Genomic DNA, 16515 nt, shown 5'->3' with positions numbered 1-16515 from the left:
AACGATGGGTTCGATGACGGTTTGGATGTACCGTGCACTATTCAGTGTCCCCTCGACGATCACCAGTGGTGTACGGCCAGTGTAGGAGATCGCTCCCCACACCATGATTCCGGGTGTTGGCCCTGTGTGCCTCGGTCGTATGCAGTCCTGATTGTGGCACTCACCTGCACGGCGCCAAACACGCATACGACCATCATTGGCACCAAGGCAGAAGCGACTCTCATCGCTGAAGACGACACGTCTCCATTCGTCCCTCCATTCACGCCTGTCGCGACACCACTGGAGGCGGGCTGCACGATGTTGGGGCGTGAGCGGAAGACGGCCTAACGGTGTGCGGGACCGTAGCCCAGCTTCATGAAGACGGTTGCGAATGGTCCTCGCCGATACCCCAGGAGCAACAGTGTCCCTAATTTGCTGGGAAGCGGCACTGCGTAGGATCCTACGGTCTTGGCGTGCATCCGTGCGTCGCTGCGGTCCGGTCCCAGGTCGACGGGCACGTGCACCTTCCGCCGACCACTGGCGATAACGTCGATGTACTGTGGAGACCTCACGCCCCACGTGTTGAGCAATTCGGCGGTACGTCCACCCGGCCTCCCGCATGCCCACTATACGCCCTCGCTCAAAGTCCGTCAACTGCACATACGGTTCACTTCCACGCTGTCGCGGCATGCTACCAGTGTTAAAGACTGCGATGGAGCTCCGTATGCCACGGCAAACTGGCTGACACTGACGGCGGCGGTGCACAAATGCTGCGCAGCTAGCGCCATTCGACGGCCAACACCGCGGTTCCTGGTGTGTCCGCTGTGCCGTGCGTGTGATCATTGCTTGTACAGCCCTCTCGCAGTGTCCGGAGCAAGTATGGTGGGTCTGACACACCGGTGTCAATGTGTTCTTTTTTTCATTTCCAGGAGTGTATGTCCCATCTTCAGGTGCATGTTAAAATGCGAGCCCACAGAGGATTCATGACGAAGGTTAAACTACGTTAAAATAGTGTATCCCAGGCACAGGGGATGCAAGACAATGTGCTCTTCAATTCTAGGTTCCCTCTCGCAGGACAACGGTCCAAGCTTAGGGGCGCTCCACACATAGATCCGCATGAAGGCAGATAGGCGGTTTTTTTAATACAATGCTGCAGAGATACCCATCATATCAGCACGAAGCACAAGCCACAACTGAGATGCCCACCGAGGGACAGAGTGTCGCCTGGTGGTGATGAGACCATGTGACGCGGTGAGAAAGCACACAAGCGGCGCAGACAAAACGGAGGGTCATTCTAGAGACGGTACAGGCCACAAGCGGAGAAATTGAGTGACACAAGAGTTCGCAATGGGCAGATTGTTACGGGCGGCGCCTAGTGAGGAATGTCAGGAGTGTCTCGGCAATGTCGACTCTTTCCGGCTGGCCGCATGCTAGTGACGTGAGCGTCAATGGTAAGTGAGAACAAAAAAAAACACCTACAGCAATCCTTTCTATTTTATTTATTTTGTTGCAACCAGTTGCAGTGCTTCAATGCGCCATCTTCAGGCTGTAGTTGATGCGGAAGGGGTTGACACGATCCTTATATCGTATATCGCATCAGTGGCCAGTACAACTGGATACGCAAGGTTATCTGAAAACTTAAGTGTCAGCACCGTAACCATTAACTGCCAACCTGTGACATACTCATCCCTTTCCTTTCAAGCTCTGCAAAAGCTTCGCCATGTACCACCGAGAGAAAGCATATAGTGGTGCATTTAGCTTATCTACATACACAGTGTTGATGCTAATAATTATCGCTTTTCATTCTATGCAGAATATTTACTGTGATTAACCGCGTGATTATAATTAAACTGACGGTATTCCTAGTGCTGAAGTGTGGGCTCAATACATCGCTGGACTCCGAAACATCGTACGTATGTTCCTTAATGGGTCCACTCGCGGAGTATGCTGAAAAAAGTAATAGTTCCATTTTGTGGTTCAAAATGGCTCTGAGCACTATGGGACTTAACTTCTGAGGTCATCAGTCCCCTAGAAATTAGAACTACTTAAACCTAACTAACCTAAGGACATTACACACATCCATGCCCGAAGCAGGATTCTAACCTGCGACCGTAGCGGTCGCGCGGTTCCAGACTGGAGCGCCTAGAACCGCTCGGTCACCCCGGCCGGCTCCATTTTGTGCCACCAGGTGAAAATTGGCACTGTAAGCATTCATAATGTGGTGTGGATGCAGGGAAACGGGAGGACTGGTCAAACGCATGTTAACGCTGGTTCTGGTACGTTTCTTAGAATATGGTCACAAGTTAATGTGTTCATAATATGAAGATTGTATTTTTTCTTTCGGACATGTCCAAAAGAACAGATACCATCTGTGACCATGCAGATTAGAATGAAAGGATAATTAAACCAAGACCCTAAGCTGTCGACAGGCGTTGATATACATCACTGGGGACAGTTGAAAATGTGTACCTCGACCGGGACTCGAACCCGGGATCTCCTGCTTACATGGCAGAGGCTCTATCCATCTGAGCCACCGAGGTCACAGAGGTAGTGCGATTGCAGGGATTTATCCCTTGCACGCTCCCCGTGAGACCCACATTCCTAACTTAATGTCCACACACTACATTCGTACTGCCCCTGCCCGTTGCACTCATTACTCGCTGCAGACAATCTAACAGAGTCCCGTAAGAGTTCGGGCAATGCGTGTGCATCCACCACAGAAGAAGGTCAATGGCCGGGTAGCCTTAATTATATGAAGATTGTCCGAAAGAACAGATACCACCTGTCGACAGCTTAGGATCTTGATTCAATTATCCTTTCATTGTGTTCATTATGTTCTCCCGGCTAGTAACATGCTGCATCTCTAACACAGCATGGTCGACATTTGCTCACAGCTTATCCAGTGTAATCAGAGCGATATGTCGTCTATCCTTCAGATCAAGATACATTCCTGGTGGACATGATCTTTCAGATATCTCCACAGACGCAAGTGACATCTGGAAGGCCACACATCTTGAAATTGCTTAGAGATGGTGTGGTCGTCACAGATAGCATCTCGGACCAAATCTTGCACGTGGCAGGCGGCGTATGGTGGCGCCTAATCTTACATGAAAATAGTGGTGTGGACGCAGTTGCGTTCTTACGAAGCTGAAACCGTGTGTTGCACAAGGAAGGCCTTATAACGTGCACATCTCACTGTACACCTAACAGTCCCGCGAGGTGTCATCTGCTCCAAGAAAAACGGACCGAGAGTGAAGAAACTTATGAAACCACTCCATACATCCACATAAGCTGAGTGTAGTGGAAGTTCCTGCGCAACCTGTGGCGCAATTGAACCCCATATACGACAGTTCTGTGCACTGTGGAAATTAAAATATGCCTTGTTCATCGAAAGAATATTCCCCGGCCATGTGGCATCCGTTTACTAGCGTGCCAAAAACTGAAGGTCGAAGTCACACCGTTGTAGCGTATCTTGCAGCTTCGTTTCGTGGATATCAGTGTAAAATGCGCTGCAAATCTTTTGAACTCTCGGCCAGGGGCGAGACAATTTTCCTTACAGCCGGCCGGTGTGGCCGTGCGGTTAAAGGCGCTTCAGTCTGGAACCGCGTGACCGCTATGGTCGCAGGTTCGAATCCTGCCTCGGGCATGGATGTGTGTGCTTAGGTTAGTTAGGTTTAATTAGTTCTAAGTTCTAGGCGACTGATGACCCCCAGAAGTTGAGTCGCATAGTTCTCAGAGCCATTTGAACCATTTTTTTGTCCTTACACAGCTCGAGCACTGGTTGCAGAATGTGAGGCATGTGCTGCATGGTCGGCTCTAGCTACAGCAACTTCATCAATCCAGAATGAGATTTTCGCTCTGCAGCGGAGTGTGCGCTGATATGAAACTTCCTGGCAGATTAAAACTGCGTGACGGACAGAGACTCGAACTCGGTACAAAGGTACCTTTCGCGGGCAAGTGCTCTACCATCTGAGCTACCCAAGCACGACTCACGACGCATCCTCAGAGCTTTAATTCCGCCAGTACCTCGTCTCCTACCTTCCAAACTTCACAGAAGCTCTCCTGCAGACCTTGCAGAGCTTATGTGAAGTTTGGAGTTCTGTGAAGTTCGAGTCTCGGTCCGGGACACAGTTTCAATCTGCCACTAAGTTTCATATCAGCGCACACTCCGCTGCAGAGTGAAAATTTCATTCTGGAAACATCCACCAGGCTGTGGCTAAGCAATGTCTCCGCAATATCCCTTCTTCCAGGAGTGCTAGTTCTGCAAGGTCTGCAGGAGAGCTTCTGTGAAGTTTGGAAGGTAGGAGACGAGGTACTGGCGGTTTAACTTCATCAATAACCGCTAGGGGAATAGACCGCTTCCATCTCCCTGCTGATCTACCTAATTCGTATGTTCATCAATTTTTTTGAACATATTCTATAGCCCTTTTATTGACATGGGACCTCTTCACAGCTCTTTCTGTCGGTGATTCTCGAAATGTAGCTGCTGTTCTGATAAAACAGCTCTACCAGCAGTTTTGGGCCTCTCCTCTCAATAGCCATTGCATCTCGTGCGGCAAACAACAACCTTCTTAAGCTTTTGCATCAGCATCAGCTCACGGAAGAAATAAACACGCATCACCAAGGGCGAACGACATACCGACGTCAAAACAAGAAACATTTCACATTGTGGCTGCCTAGAGCGCCATGTTTTCACCTGGTGGCAAAAAAGTGGAACTATTATTTTTTCAGCATTCTCCGCGAGCACTCCGATTAATGAAGATACCTACAATGTTTCAGCGTCTTGCAATGTATACATTCCGCACTGCAGCACTCGGGACACCGTTAGTTTAGTTATAGCCACCCGCTATGTATGTACATTAGAAGGAAGATTGGGATTAACTTCCCGTCGACATCGAGGTCATTAGAGGCGGAGAACAAGCTCGGATTGTGTCAAGGATGGGGAAGAAAATCGGCCGTGCCCTTTCAAAGGAACCATCCCGGCATTTGGCCGGAGCAATTTAGGGAAATCACGAAATCAAATAGCCGCTGTTACATCAGTCCTCAGCGGCTATCTTCGTTTCCGCCATATTTTCGCGACTATGAAGAGTCTGAGAACTGTGGCGCAGCCGTCGTTTCATACTCGTCGACTCTTTTTCTCTTCCCGAAGCATGTAGGAGTGTAAGGCTAGTCGTGAGTTATTGTTATGCGGCAGATGTGTACAAGATCTTGCTGCTATAAACTAGCACCGACAAGGCGAAATGACCGTTTGTCGGGATCAGAGGGCCTTTAACAAAGCTATGTTTGTGAGACAGTGGAGGCTGTAAGACGAAAATTAGTTGATGCAAAGAACACAATTGCACAATTGCAAATGGCTCTAGGCAGCCATTATAGGAGGAGTGATATCTGGAATAAGTTTCGCGCTGTAGTTCATGCTACAGACGAAAAACATATAAATTTCGTCCAGTCCAAACAAAATGGTTGTATTCTTGTTTATCCCGCCTCCACCATGAGAAAACATAAAATCGTATGTCCTGCGTTAAAAGAAGACTAGGCACATAACAACGTCACTGTTATATCGTTGCGACGAAAAAGCGCGCTGTTTCTGTATTCATTTGGTCATGGAAACTTGCGTTCATGGTCTAATAGCGATTTGTTTAGATTCTGTAATTTATTTTAGCAATTAATTAGCATTTAGAGATCGAATTTCATCCTCATGTCATGTTTTCCTGTACTGCCGCTACAGAATCGGTAACACCTCGAAAGTGTATACAGGTCAACGTAATTGTTCGACTTTTTCAGAATAAATATAAAATATTAAAATAAAATTTATAGCTGAAATCGGAAAAGTGCTGTCTATATAAATGTATGTATAAAAAGAATGACATTCACTGTTAATCCATCAGTCGTTATATTGGTATATAACTCGCTTGTGTCATTTAGACAGGACGGAAGTTTTGTGACATTTCAGCTAGCACTTGATAATGGCTACAAAGCCGAGATTTTGTGAAATATATGAATGGTAGCTTCATTGGTTCACGGGCGTCGCGTCGGATAATGTTATGGAAGCTGCACACATCGTCGCCGCAGACGAACGAATCCGAGTCAACACAGACGGAGAATCAAAGTCCGCACACTTAAACTGGCGCCAACACTCTGCCTGCGTGAGCGCTGAGCCACCACCTGCGGCCGCGCTTTTCCGCGTCGCGAGTAAGAAGCCCGTGGCCCGTTTATCCGGTAGGGGGCACTGGATGTCGCCGTGATCTGTGATACGTCCATTATTAAATTAAATCAAGGATCTTAATACAAAACCTAAAATAATTATAAAATCAAAATATAAAATAATGAACTAAAACGTAATCTTAAGGATAGCTATACCCTCAATCCTTGGCGCCGGCGCTTTTCGAGCGAGTCAGCGTATATACTGGCGAGCCATTGCAGCAACACGTCTGTAAGCACCTCAAGATGACGAGCAGCTGTCTCGTCGAAATACTGTGCAGCTTCCACAACATTGTCTGAATCGACGCCCGTGAACCATTGAAGCAGTTACTACGTCGGGAAAGTTTTAAACAGCACACATGAATAGTAATTTACAATTTAGTTGCGGAAATTCCTTTCGAAACTGTTACGTATGTAACGAGACTGCCGTGAGTCTGAGGTTATACTTGCGAACTCGTATACTCACTCTCCTTTCTGGACGGATAGAGTCCACTACCACCCAATAGACTCAGGTGACCAGTGGCCTGCGGTGGACACTCGCGAGTCTACGGACACACGGAGACAGCGAATTCGAAGCTGACGTCACAGGACTCGCTGGCGAGTTTAAAGCGAGTATACGAAGCTAATTTCGGATCTCTAATGTAGGTAAATGTGAGCCAGACCGGTATGAGAATAGATACTCGAAGTAGCTCGTGGTCTCTCAGTATCGTGGGAGAACCCCTGCAGGATTTGGGAGGAAAGAAGAAGAGGCCGTTGCAAGTTTTGAATCAGGCCGGCAGGCGTCTTCGGGTGGCAGATGGCAGGATTCGGACTGTTATGATGACGACGAACGAGTCTTCGCCAATGTTGACTGGTGGCCAATGCTAAGTAGAAACATATAAATCACAGCAGGTTTGTCAGTAACGACGATACGGTGCTTGTTGCATGTTCTGGATCTGCAACGACTAAAATAATTAGAAGTCGTTGGTAAAAAATAATATACACTCCTGGAAATGGAAAAAAGAACACATTGACACCGGTGTGTCAGACCCGCCATACTTGCTCCGGACACTGCGAGAGGGCTGTACAAGCAATGATCACACGCACGGCACAGCGGACACACCAGGAACCGCGGTGTTGGCCGTCGAATGGCGCTAGCTGCGCAGCATTTGTGCACCGCCGCCGTCAGTGTCAGCCAGTTTGCCGTGGCATACGGAGCTCCATCGCAGTCTTTAACACTGGTAGCATGCCGCGACAGCGTGGACGTGAACCGTATGTGCAGTTGACGGACTTTGAGCGAGGGCGTATAGTGGGCATGCGGGAGGCCGGGTGGACGTACCGCCGAATTGCTCAACACGTGGGGCGTGAGGTCTCCACAGTACATCGATGTTGTCGCCAGTGGTCGGCGGAAGGTGCACGTGCCCGTCGACCTGGGACCGGACCGCAGCGACGCACGGATGCACGCCAAGACCGTAGGATCCTACGCAGTACCGTAGGGGACCGCACCGCCACTTCCCAGCAAATTAGGGACACTGTTGCTCCTGGGGTATCGGCGAGGACCATTCGCAACCGTCTCCATGAAGCTGGGCTACGGTCCCGCACACCGTTAGGCCGTCTTCCGCTCACGCCCCAACATCGTGCAGCCCGCCTCCAGTGGTGTCGCGACAGGCGTGAATGGAGGGACGAATGGAGACGTGTCGTCTTCAGCGATGAGAGTCGCTTCTGCCTTGGTGCCAATGATGGTCGTATGCGTGTTTGGCGCCGTGCAGCTGATCGCCACAATCAGGACTGCATACGACCGAGGCACACAGGACCAACACTCGGCATCATGGTGTGGGGAGCGATCTCCTACACTGGCCGTACACCACTGGTGATCGTCGAGGGGACACTGAATAGTGCACGGTACATCCAAACCGTCATCGAACCCATCGTTCTACCATTCCTAGAACGGCAAGGGAACTTGCTGTTCCAACAGGACAATGCACGTCCGCATGTATCCCGTGCCACCCAACGTGCTCTAGAAGGTGTAAGTCAACTACCCTGGCCAGCAAGATCTCCGGATCTGTCCCCCATTGAGCATGTTTGGGACTGGATGAAGCGTCGTCTCATGCGGTCTGCACGTCCAGCACGAACGCTGGTCCAACTGAGGCGCCAGGTGGAAATGGCATGGCAAGCCGTTCCACAGGACTACATCCAGCATCTCTACGATCGTCTCCATGGGAGAATAGCAGCCTGCATTGCTGCGAAAGGTGGATATACACTGTACTAGTGCCGACATTGTGCATGCTCTGTTGCCTGTGTCTATTTGCTTGTGGTTCTGTCAGTGTGATCATGTGATGTATCTGACCCCAGGAATGTGTCAATAAAGTTTCCCCTTCCTGGGACAATGAATTCACGGTGTTCTTATTTCAATTTCCAGGAGTGTTTATTGTACTTAACTGGTTGTACAGGATTCTTCTTAGCTGCACACACATAATTATAAACAGAAAGCTTTTGAGACCTCACTTAGGCCATACGTTACTAAGCGCCTTGTTAGAGATTGCTTCCTATCAGCTGAAGGCTATGCTACTTTACTACTGGACGTCCCGAGCAAGAGTGGACGAGAGCTCGCCAGAAACTTGATACAAGCTGCGGAGCGGCGCTAGCGGCACTGGTCGCGACTCGCGGGTCCAACGATACTGATACGGACGATAACTGCAATCCCTAACAAGTGTGGTACCGAACGTTGATACTACACGGGCCCTGGTCATAAATTTTCACAATACTGGCGCAACTGTCGTAACAAATACTCTTTTTTCTCCTTTGTTGTCATTTCCATACCCCATCAGGGGCGGGCTGGCAGCAGCATAAGCGCTGCTCTTCAGCCAAGAGATATAAATAGACAGGAAGACATTTAAAAACGATATAAAGGAGATAACATGACGGAATATAGAAACAAAAAAGGCGGAACAGAAGCAAATAAGACATACAAAGCGGTGTCTGTAAATCGGAGATAAAAATCTAAGAAAGTATTTAAAAAAAACAACGCACACACTATATTAAAAGGCACCAGGCAAAGTACGGCCGGAGGAATAAAGTCCGTAGAACGAATAAAACAGCCACATGACAAGCGGCGTAGCAAGGAACTGTCATGGACAATAAACAGGTCGAGCACACTATTAAAACCAGCATCACTAGAAGACACTGTAGAACGGCACCGAAACACAACACTAACGTAGCACACTGATACCGAATAAAAACCTGTTTCAGTTGAAAAACTGAGCGATTTGTTGTGGGACATCGGGGGATATTCCTGGTTCAAGTCCTATAATTGCATGAAGTTCCGGTAGATGGGACAGCTATATGTAGCCTTCAGAATGGCAGAGGTGCGTTCCAAGCGGAGAGCTGTTTAAAAATGGCTCTGAGCACTATGGGACTTAACATCTGAGGTCATAAGTCCCCTAGACTTAGAACTATTTAAACCTAACTAACCTAAGGACATCACACACATCCATGTCCGAGGCAGCATTCGAACCTGCGGCCGTTGCAGCAGCGCGGTTCCGGACTGAAGCGCCTAGAACCGCTCGACCACTGGGCTAGCGCGGAGAACTGTCATTGAGTTTCTTTTGGCAGGAAACCAGAGCATCTCAGATATTCATAGGTAGTTGCAGAATGCATAAAGAGACCTGGCAGTGAAGAAAAGCACGGTGAGTTGTTGGGCGACGCATCTGTCATCATCGCAACAAGGTCGCACAAACCAGTCGGAGGCGCGCGTCCCGATCGGCCGCACACAACTGTGACTCCTGATGGAACGTGCGGACAGTCTCATTCGAAGTGATCGACGTATCACACCAAACACTTCGCTACATAACTGGACGTCTCTCTTCACAATGCTGACACATTCGTTCACCAGTTGGGGTATTCAAAGGTATATGCCGGCTGGCATACTCGCCGCCTAACACAAGACCATGAAGAGCAACGAAGAACCATCCGTGCGAAGTTGCTTGCCTGTTACGAGGCTGATCGTGACAACTTTTTGTCGAGCATCGTCACACATGATTAAACATGGGTTCATCGCTTCGAACCGGAAACAAAACGGCAGTCAGTGGAGTGAAGCCAAATCACCTCTCCTCCGAAGAAAAAGTTCAAGGCCGCAACTTCAGCCGATTAGGTTACGGCGATAGTTTCCTGGAACTCTGAGTGGGTTATTCTATTTGATGTACTCTCTCTCGTGGTGCAACGATCAACTTTAAGTGCACAGTGCTACCCTCAAGAAACTGAAGAGATGACTTCAGAGTGTTCGTCGCCACAAAAATGCAAACGAACATCCCCTTCTTCATGACAACTCAATACCTCACACAAGTCTGCGCATCCAGCTTACGAAACTTCATTGGACCGCTCTTTATCATCAGCTCTACAGTCCGAATGTCGCACCTTTCGACTTCCATCTGTTTGGCCCAATGAAGGATGTGTACCGCGGAAAGCAGTACGTGGATAATGGGGAGGTTTCGGATGCAGCAAGACATTGAATGGAGACTGCGTTGAATAATAGGATTTTATAGCCGGAAGAGTAAGGAATAATACGGCGTATAGGAATCCTGAATAAAACCAATCTGCGATGCATTACTTATAAAACACCCTTCGAAGTAAGCAAGAACCGTACAGTCAACTTAAAACACAGTCTTTCAAAAAGATTCATCCGGTTTGACAAGACTATATCTTCTACTTGAATGAAGACAACACCTTGAGATAAACTTTAACTTGCGTAAAGAATCTGGAAGTTCACCTTGGTGCGCAAATGTAACAGCCCAGCTCATGTGGTTGAAATAGGGGTTCCTCTGATTCAGATAAATCGCTCTCTCCCCCGCTCACTTGGCCTTTTGCTCTCCAATGTGCGTCGGTATCACAGCAACAAAACATAAACGTAATGGCAAAAAGTACCCCAAAGGTGTATGTGCTTGCATGAAAAAAATATATCCTTGTCAAGGAGGATGGTTCTTTTGAAAATAAAAGCTTTGTAAGCCTTGTCTTTTGTCATCAGTCTTCCAACTTTGATGGAGACTGCCACGAATTCCTTTCCAGTGCCAACCTCTTAACTTCAGCATAGCACTTCCATCCTACATGCGAAGTTATTTGTTGGATGTATTCAAATTACTGTTTTCCTCTACAGGTTTTATCCTCTACACCTCCCTCCAGTACTAGGAAGTTATTCCCTGAACACATGTCCTGTCAACCTGTCGCTTCTCGTTGTCAGTCTTTTCTATAATGTTATAATCAGACTAAAGTAGAATCGTTAGGCCATAGCTGTAGGTTTTTTATTGATCTGGGAGATACAACATGCGATTTATTAGTTCACTTTATTACATGAATCATAAAAAGATTTGCTTGAGTTGATGCAATCCTTTGTCACAGGAGTGCTAGGTAATTTGCTACTGTCATTTATTAAAGCGCCACTTCACTAATTAACGAACTGTTCAAATTCTCGATATTGCATTTCCGAGACTTGAATAAGTCTTTAATCCTACTCGATGATGTAGACTGCTTCTGCTGAGATCACGAACTGGGGCCGAGCGCTTCCTTGCTCGGTTCTTTATTGACTCCTGTGCGAGGACACTGCTGTACTGAGAGAGAGGGAGTGACTTCTTCTGCCTGTCCCATTCCTCATGGCAGACTGCAGCTAGGAATCGTTAATGTCTGGAGTACTGATGTGCAATGCTGACGGTGGTGTGGCGCCACCATCTTTGGACGATACCACACATAGGATCCCTTTCCTTCGTCGATTGTGAGCAGAACCACCTCAATCTCTATAAGTCCATCTGTTTTCAACTTTCTTCTGCAGCACCACGTCTCAAACTTGCCCATTATCTTCTGATCCAGATTTCGCACAGTCCATGATTCAATACCATACAATGCCATGCTCCAAATGTACATTAACAGAAATTTCTTTGCTGTTCTATGATAGTTAAAATTGACCTTGTGGAAACGGATGAGTCTTATGAAACACTCTTTATTTTATAGGATTTGAGTAAAGCTTTACGTAATAAGCAGAAACTTATTTTTATTTGCTGGTAACATTTTTAGACATCTGAACTTGTGTAGTCTATACTCATTGTAATGTTTGTTTCAAATATAATACTAAATAACAATAGTAATGACTAAAACTCACTTTTTATTTACTATATCTGCAGAACAATTGGTGAAAATCACCGCTATACGAAGAAAAGGCTTTTCTGTAAGACCCTACACATCTCAAACTGTGGTGCTGAATATCAAACATACAATGTAGAGACAGGCTGGCTTTCATAGTAGTGTCACTACGACAAATCTAATTTTCCCATTCCGTGCTGTCATCGACATTGTAAACGTGGCTTCATTGTGAACAATGGAACACAATGACCGCGTTGGAACTTTCAATCAGTTTTTAAATGATCTTGTTTTTTTGTATGAAAACCACAAGAAATGTCTGGTATTTGTGTCCAGTGTATTATGATCAAAACAATGATAACTCTGCAGGGCACAAGAAATGATTTCGTAGGTATCTGGTTGTCGATTGCTGTCTTGTAACACAGACATTACTGAACATGTGTCAGTCTGCCTTCTACCACCACGGGAAAACAGTAAAACGTCAGAAGCAATCATCATTGTTTGTGCAGTAGCCATTGTCAGACTAGGCAAATCTGAAACGAATGACAAAGCATCAACATACAGTAGATCGTGAAGGACCATGAACTGCAGTCACCAATGAAGGATGCCGACGACCTCAATATCAGCTGTGCAAGCTGGGTAGCGGCAACGCCAGGCGCTGACCTGCTCTGTCACGATCCCAATACGCGATCCCACTACTCACGTAAGCAGCAACCTTGCACAGCAACGAACTGCTGCTTCTGATTCCGCGATAGACAAAATAAGAGTTCTCGTTGAAAATTTTAAACCCCCTTTATTTCTTTGTTTGTTTGTCTTTGAATAATACACTCTGACGAGAAACAAGCAATGCCAAGAATAAGTTGTGTGACATGAACGACAGTTGGTAGGCGTGCTTCTACATCTGAAACATTATATCTATTCAGATTTTAAGCCAGTCACGTACGAATGGATCTAGTAGCGCCACTAAGAGGATGCAAATCAGGTTTGCTTTAAATATCTACATCTACATCTACATCTACATCCATACTCCGCAAGCCACCTGACGGTGTGTGGCGGAGGGTACCTTCAGTACCTCTATCGGTTCTCCCTTCTATTCCAGTCTCGTATTGTTCGTGGAAAGAAGGATTGTCGGTATGCCTCCGTGTGGGCTCTAATCTCTCTGATTTTATCTTCATGGTCTCTTCGCGAGATATACGTAGGAGGGAGCAATATACTGCTTGACTCTTCGGTGAAGGTATGTTCTCGAAACTTCAATAAAAGCCCGTACCGAGCTACTGAGCGTCTCTCCTGCAGAGTCTTCCACTGGAGTTTATCTATCATCTCCGTAACGCTTTCGCGATTACTAAATGATCCTGTAACGAAGCGCGCTGCTCTCCGTTGGATCTTCTCTATCTCTTCTATCAACCCTATCTGGTACGGATCCCACACTGCTGAGCAGTATTCAAGCAGTGGGCGAACAAGCGTACTGTAACCTACTTCCTTTGTTTTCGGATTGTAAATTTTCAGTGGAGGGCAGATTTGAACCAAGGACCTCTCGTTCCGCAGCTGTTCACGCTAACCACGGGACCATGGCGCTCCTCAATACACGCTGTAACGGTCGTGAGCTATGGTTTAATTTGAGATTGGTCGTGTCGAGTTGATGTTAGTCGAGAACGCCTTTAAGGCGAAGAAGACGCCATTATCAACATATGAGTTTGAACGAGTTCGTGTAATAAGGCTACGAGAAGCTGAATGTTCCTTCTGTGATACGGCAGGAAGTCTTGAGAGGAATGTAGCCACTGCACGTTTGGCTGAGGTGGTCACAAGAATGTACGGTCGCAAGAAAATAGGGCTCCAGACAGCCCCCGTGGCATTACCGACAGGGAGACCATCGTGTTCGGCGTATGGCTCTGGCGCATCTTACAGCATCTGCAGCAGCAATCTGAGCAGCAGTTGGCACCACAGTGAGACAACTAATTGTTACAAATCGCTTACTTCAAGGACAGCTCCGAGCCAGACGCCCTGAAGCTTGCATTCCATTGATACTAAACCACCGCCATTTGTGGCTTCAGTGATGTCAAGTGAGAGCTCGCTGGTTGGCGCAATGGAGGTTTGTTGTGTTTTCTGATGAGACCTGGTTCTGCTTCGGTGCACGTGGTAGCCGTGTGTTGTTTAGAAAGAGACCAGTTGATAGCCTGCAAACAACCTGCCTACCTTCTAGACACACTGGACCTACACCTGGAGCTATAGCCTGGGGAGTGAGATGTCGTATGACAGCAGGAGCACTTTCGTGGTCATCCAAAGCAGCCTGAAGGCAAATTTGTACGCCAGTCTGGTGATTCGACCCGTCGTGCTGCCATTCATTAACTGCATTCCAGAGGGTGTTTTCCAGGAGGGTAACGCTCGCTCACATACCGCTATTGTAACTCAGCAAGCTCTACAGAGTGTCGACATGTCGCCTTGGCCTGCTCGATCGTTAGATCGGTCTTCAATACAGCACAAACGGCGCCATCGGACAACTCCAACGTCATTCGCAAACCGCATTAACCGTCTCTGTAAAAGGCATGGAACGTCATCCCATAAACTGACATCCAACATCTGTAAAATACAATTTATGCACGTCTGCTCGCTTGCATTCAACATTCTGGCGTTTACGCTGGCTATTAATGTACCGGATTTCACATTTTCGAAATCTTAGACCGCACTTAAAATAATCTTGCGATGTTCTACATCTACATCTACGTGATTACTCTGCTATTCACAATAAAGTGCCTGGCAGAGGGTTCAATGAACCACCTTCAAGCTGTCTGTCTACCGTTCCACTCTCGAACGGCACGCGGGAAAAACGAGCACTTAAATATTTCGCGATAGTACGAAACGAGCTACCCTTCTTTGTACTTTTTCGATGTCATCCGTCAGTCCCACCTGATGCGGATCCCACACCGCACAACAGTACTCCAGAATAGGGCGGACAAGCGTGATGTAAGCAGTCTCTATAGTAGACTTGTTGCACCTTCTAAGTGTTCTGCCAATGAATCGCAGCCTTTGGTTTGCTCTACCCACAATATTATCTACGTGATCGTTCCAATTTAGTTTATTTGTAATTGTAATCCCTAAGTATTTACTTGATTTTACAGCCTTCAGATTTGTGTGACTTATCGTGTAATCGAAATTTAGCTGATTTCTTTTAGTACTCATGTGAATAACTTCGCACTTTTCCTTATTCAAGGTCAATTTCCACTTTTCGCACCATACAGATATGTTATCTAAATCATTTTGCTAGTCGGTTTGATCATCTGATGATTTTACAAGACGGTAAATGACAGCATCATCTGCAAACAATCTAAGACGGCTACTCAGATTGTCTCCTACATCGTTAATATAGATAGGAACAATAGAGGGCCTATAACACTTTCTTGGGGAACGCCGGATATTACTTCTGTTTTACTCGATGACTTTCCGTCTATTATTACTAACTGTGACCTTTCTGACAGGAAATCACGAATCCAATCGCACAACTTAGGCAATACTCCGTAGGCACGCAGTTTGGTTAGAAGACGCTTGTGACGAACGGTGTCGAAAGCCTTCTGGAAATCTAAAAATAAGCAATCAGTTTGACATTCCCTGTCGATAGCACTTATTACTTCATGAGTATAAAGAGCTAATTGTGCCTCATAAGAACGATATTTTCTGAAACCGTGCTGACTATGTCAATAAATCGTTTTCTTCGAGGTACTTCATAATGTTCGAATGCAGTTTATGTTCCAAAACCCTACTGCAAATCGACGTTAGTGATATAGGCCGGTAATTCAGCGGATTACTCCTACTGACCATTTTGGGTATTGGTGTGTCTTGAGCAATTTTCCCGTCTTTAGGTAAGGATCTTTCTGTGAGCGAGTGGTTTTATATAATTGCTAAATATGGAGCTATTTTATCAGCATACTCTGAGAGGAACCTGACTGGTATACAATCTGGATCAAAGGCCTTGCCTTTATTAAGTGATTTGAGCTGCTTTATTACACCGAGGATGTCTACTTCTATGTTTCTCATCTTGGCAGTTGTTCTTGATTGGAAGTCAGGAATATTTACTTCGTCTTCTTTGGTGAAGGAGTTTCGGAAAACTGTGTTTAATAACTCTGCTTTAGTGACACTGTCATCAGTGACTTCACCGTTTTTATCGCGCAGTGAAGGTATTGATTGCTTCTTGCCACTGGTGCTTTATGTATGACCAGAATCTCTTTGGGTTTTCTGCCAGAT

General features: G+C 46.7%; 1 non-coding gene across 1 annotated transcript; it reads right to left on the bottom strand.

The window, feature by feature from the left end:
* Nucleotides 1-2445: 2445 nt before the first annotated feature.
* Nucleotides 2446-2519, bottom strand: Trnat-ugu (transfer RNA threonine (anticodon UGU)). The gene has a single exon. It is a non-coding gene; the product is annotated as a tRNA-Thr (tRNA).
* Between the last annotated feature and the right edge of the window lie 13996 nt (nucleotides 2520-16515).

This window comes from Schistocerca cancellata, chromosome 2, assembly GCF_023864275.1.
Source record: "Schistocerca cancellata isolate TAMUIC-IGC-003103 chromosome 2, iqSchCanc2.1, whole genome shotgun sequence".
In the NCBI taxonomy this organism is placed as follows: Eukaryota; Metazoa; Arthropoda; class Insecta; order Orthoptera; family Acrididae; genus Schistocerca; species Schistocerca cancellata.
Note: the sequence above shows the minus strand (reverse complement) of the source record. Positions and strands in the feature narration are given on the sequence as shown.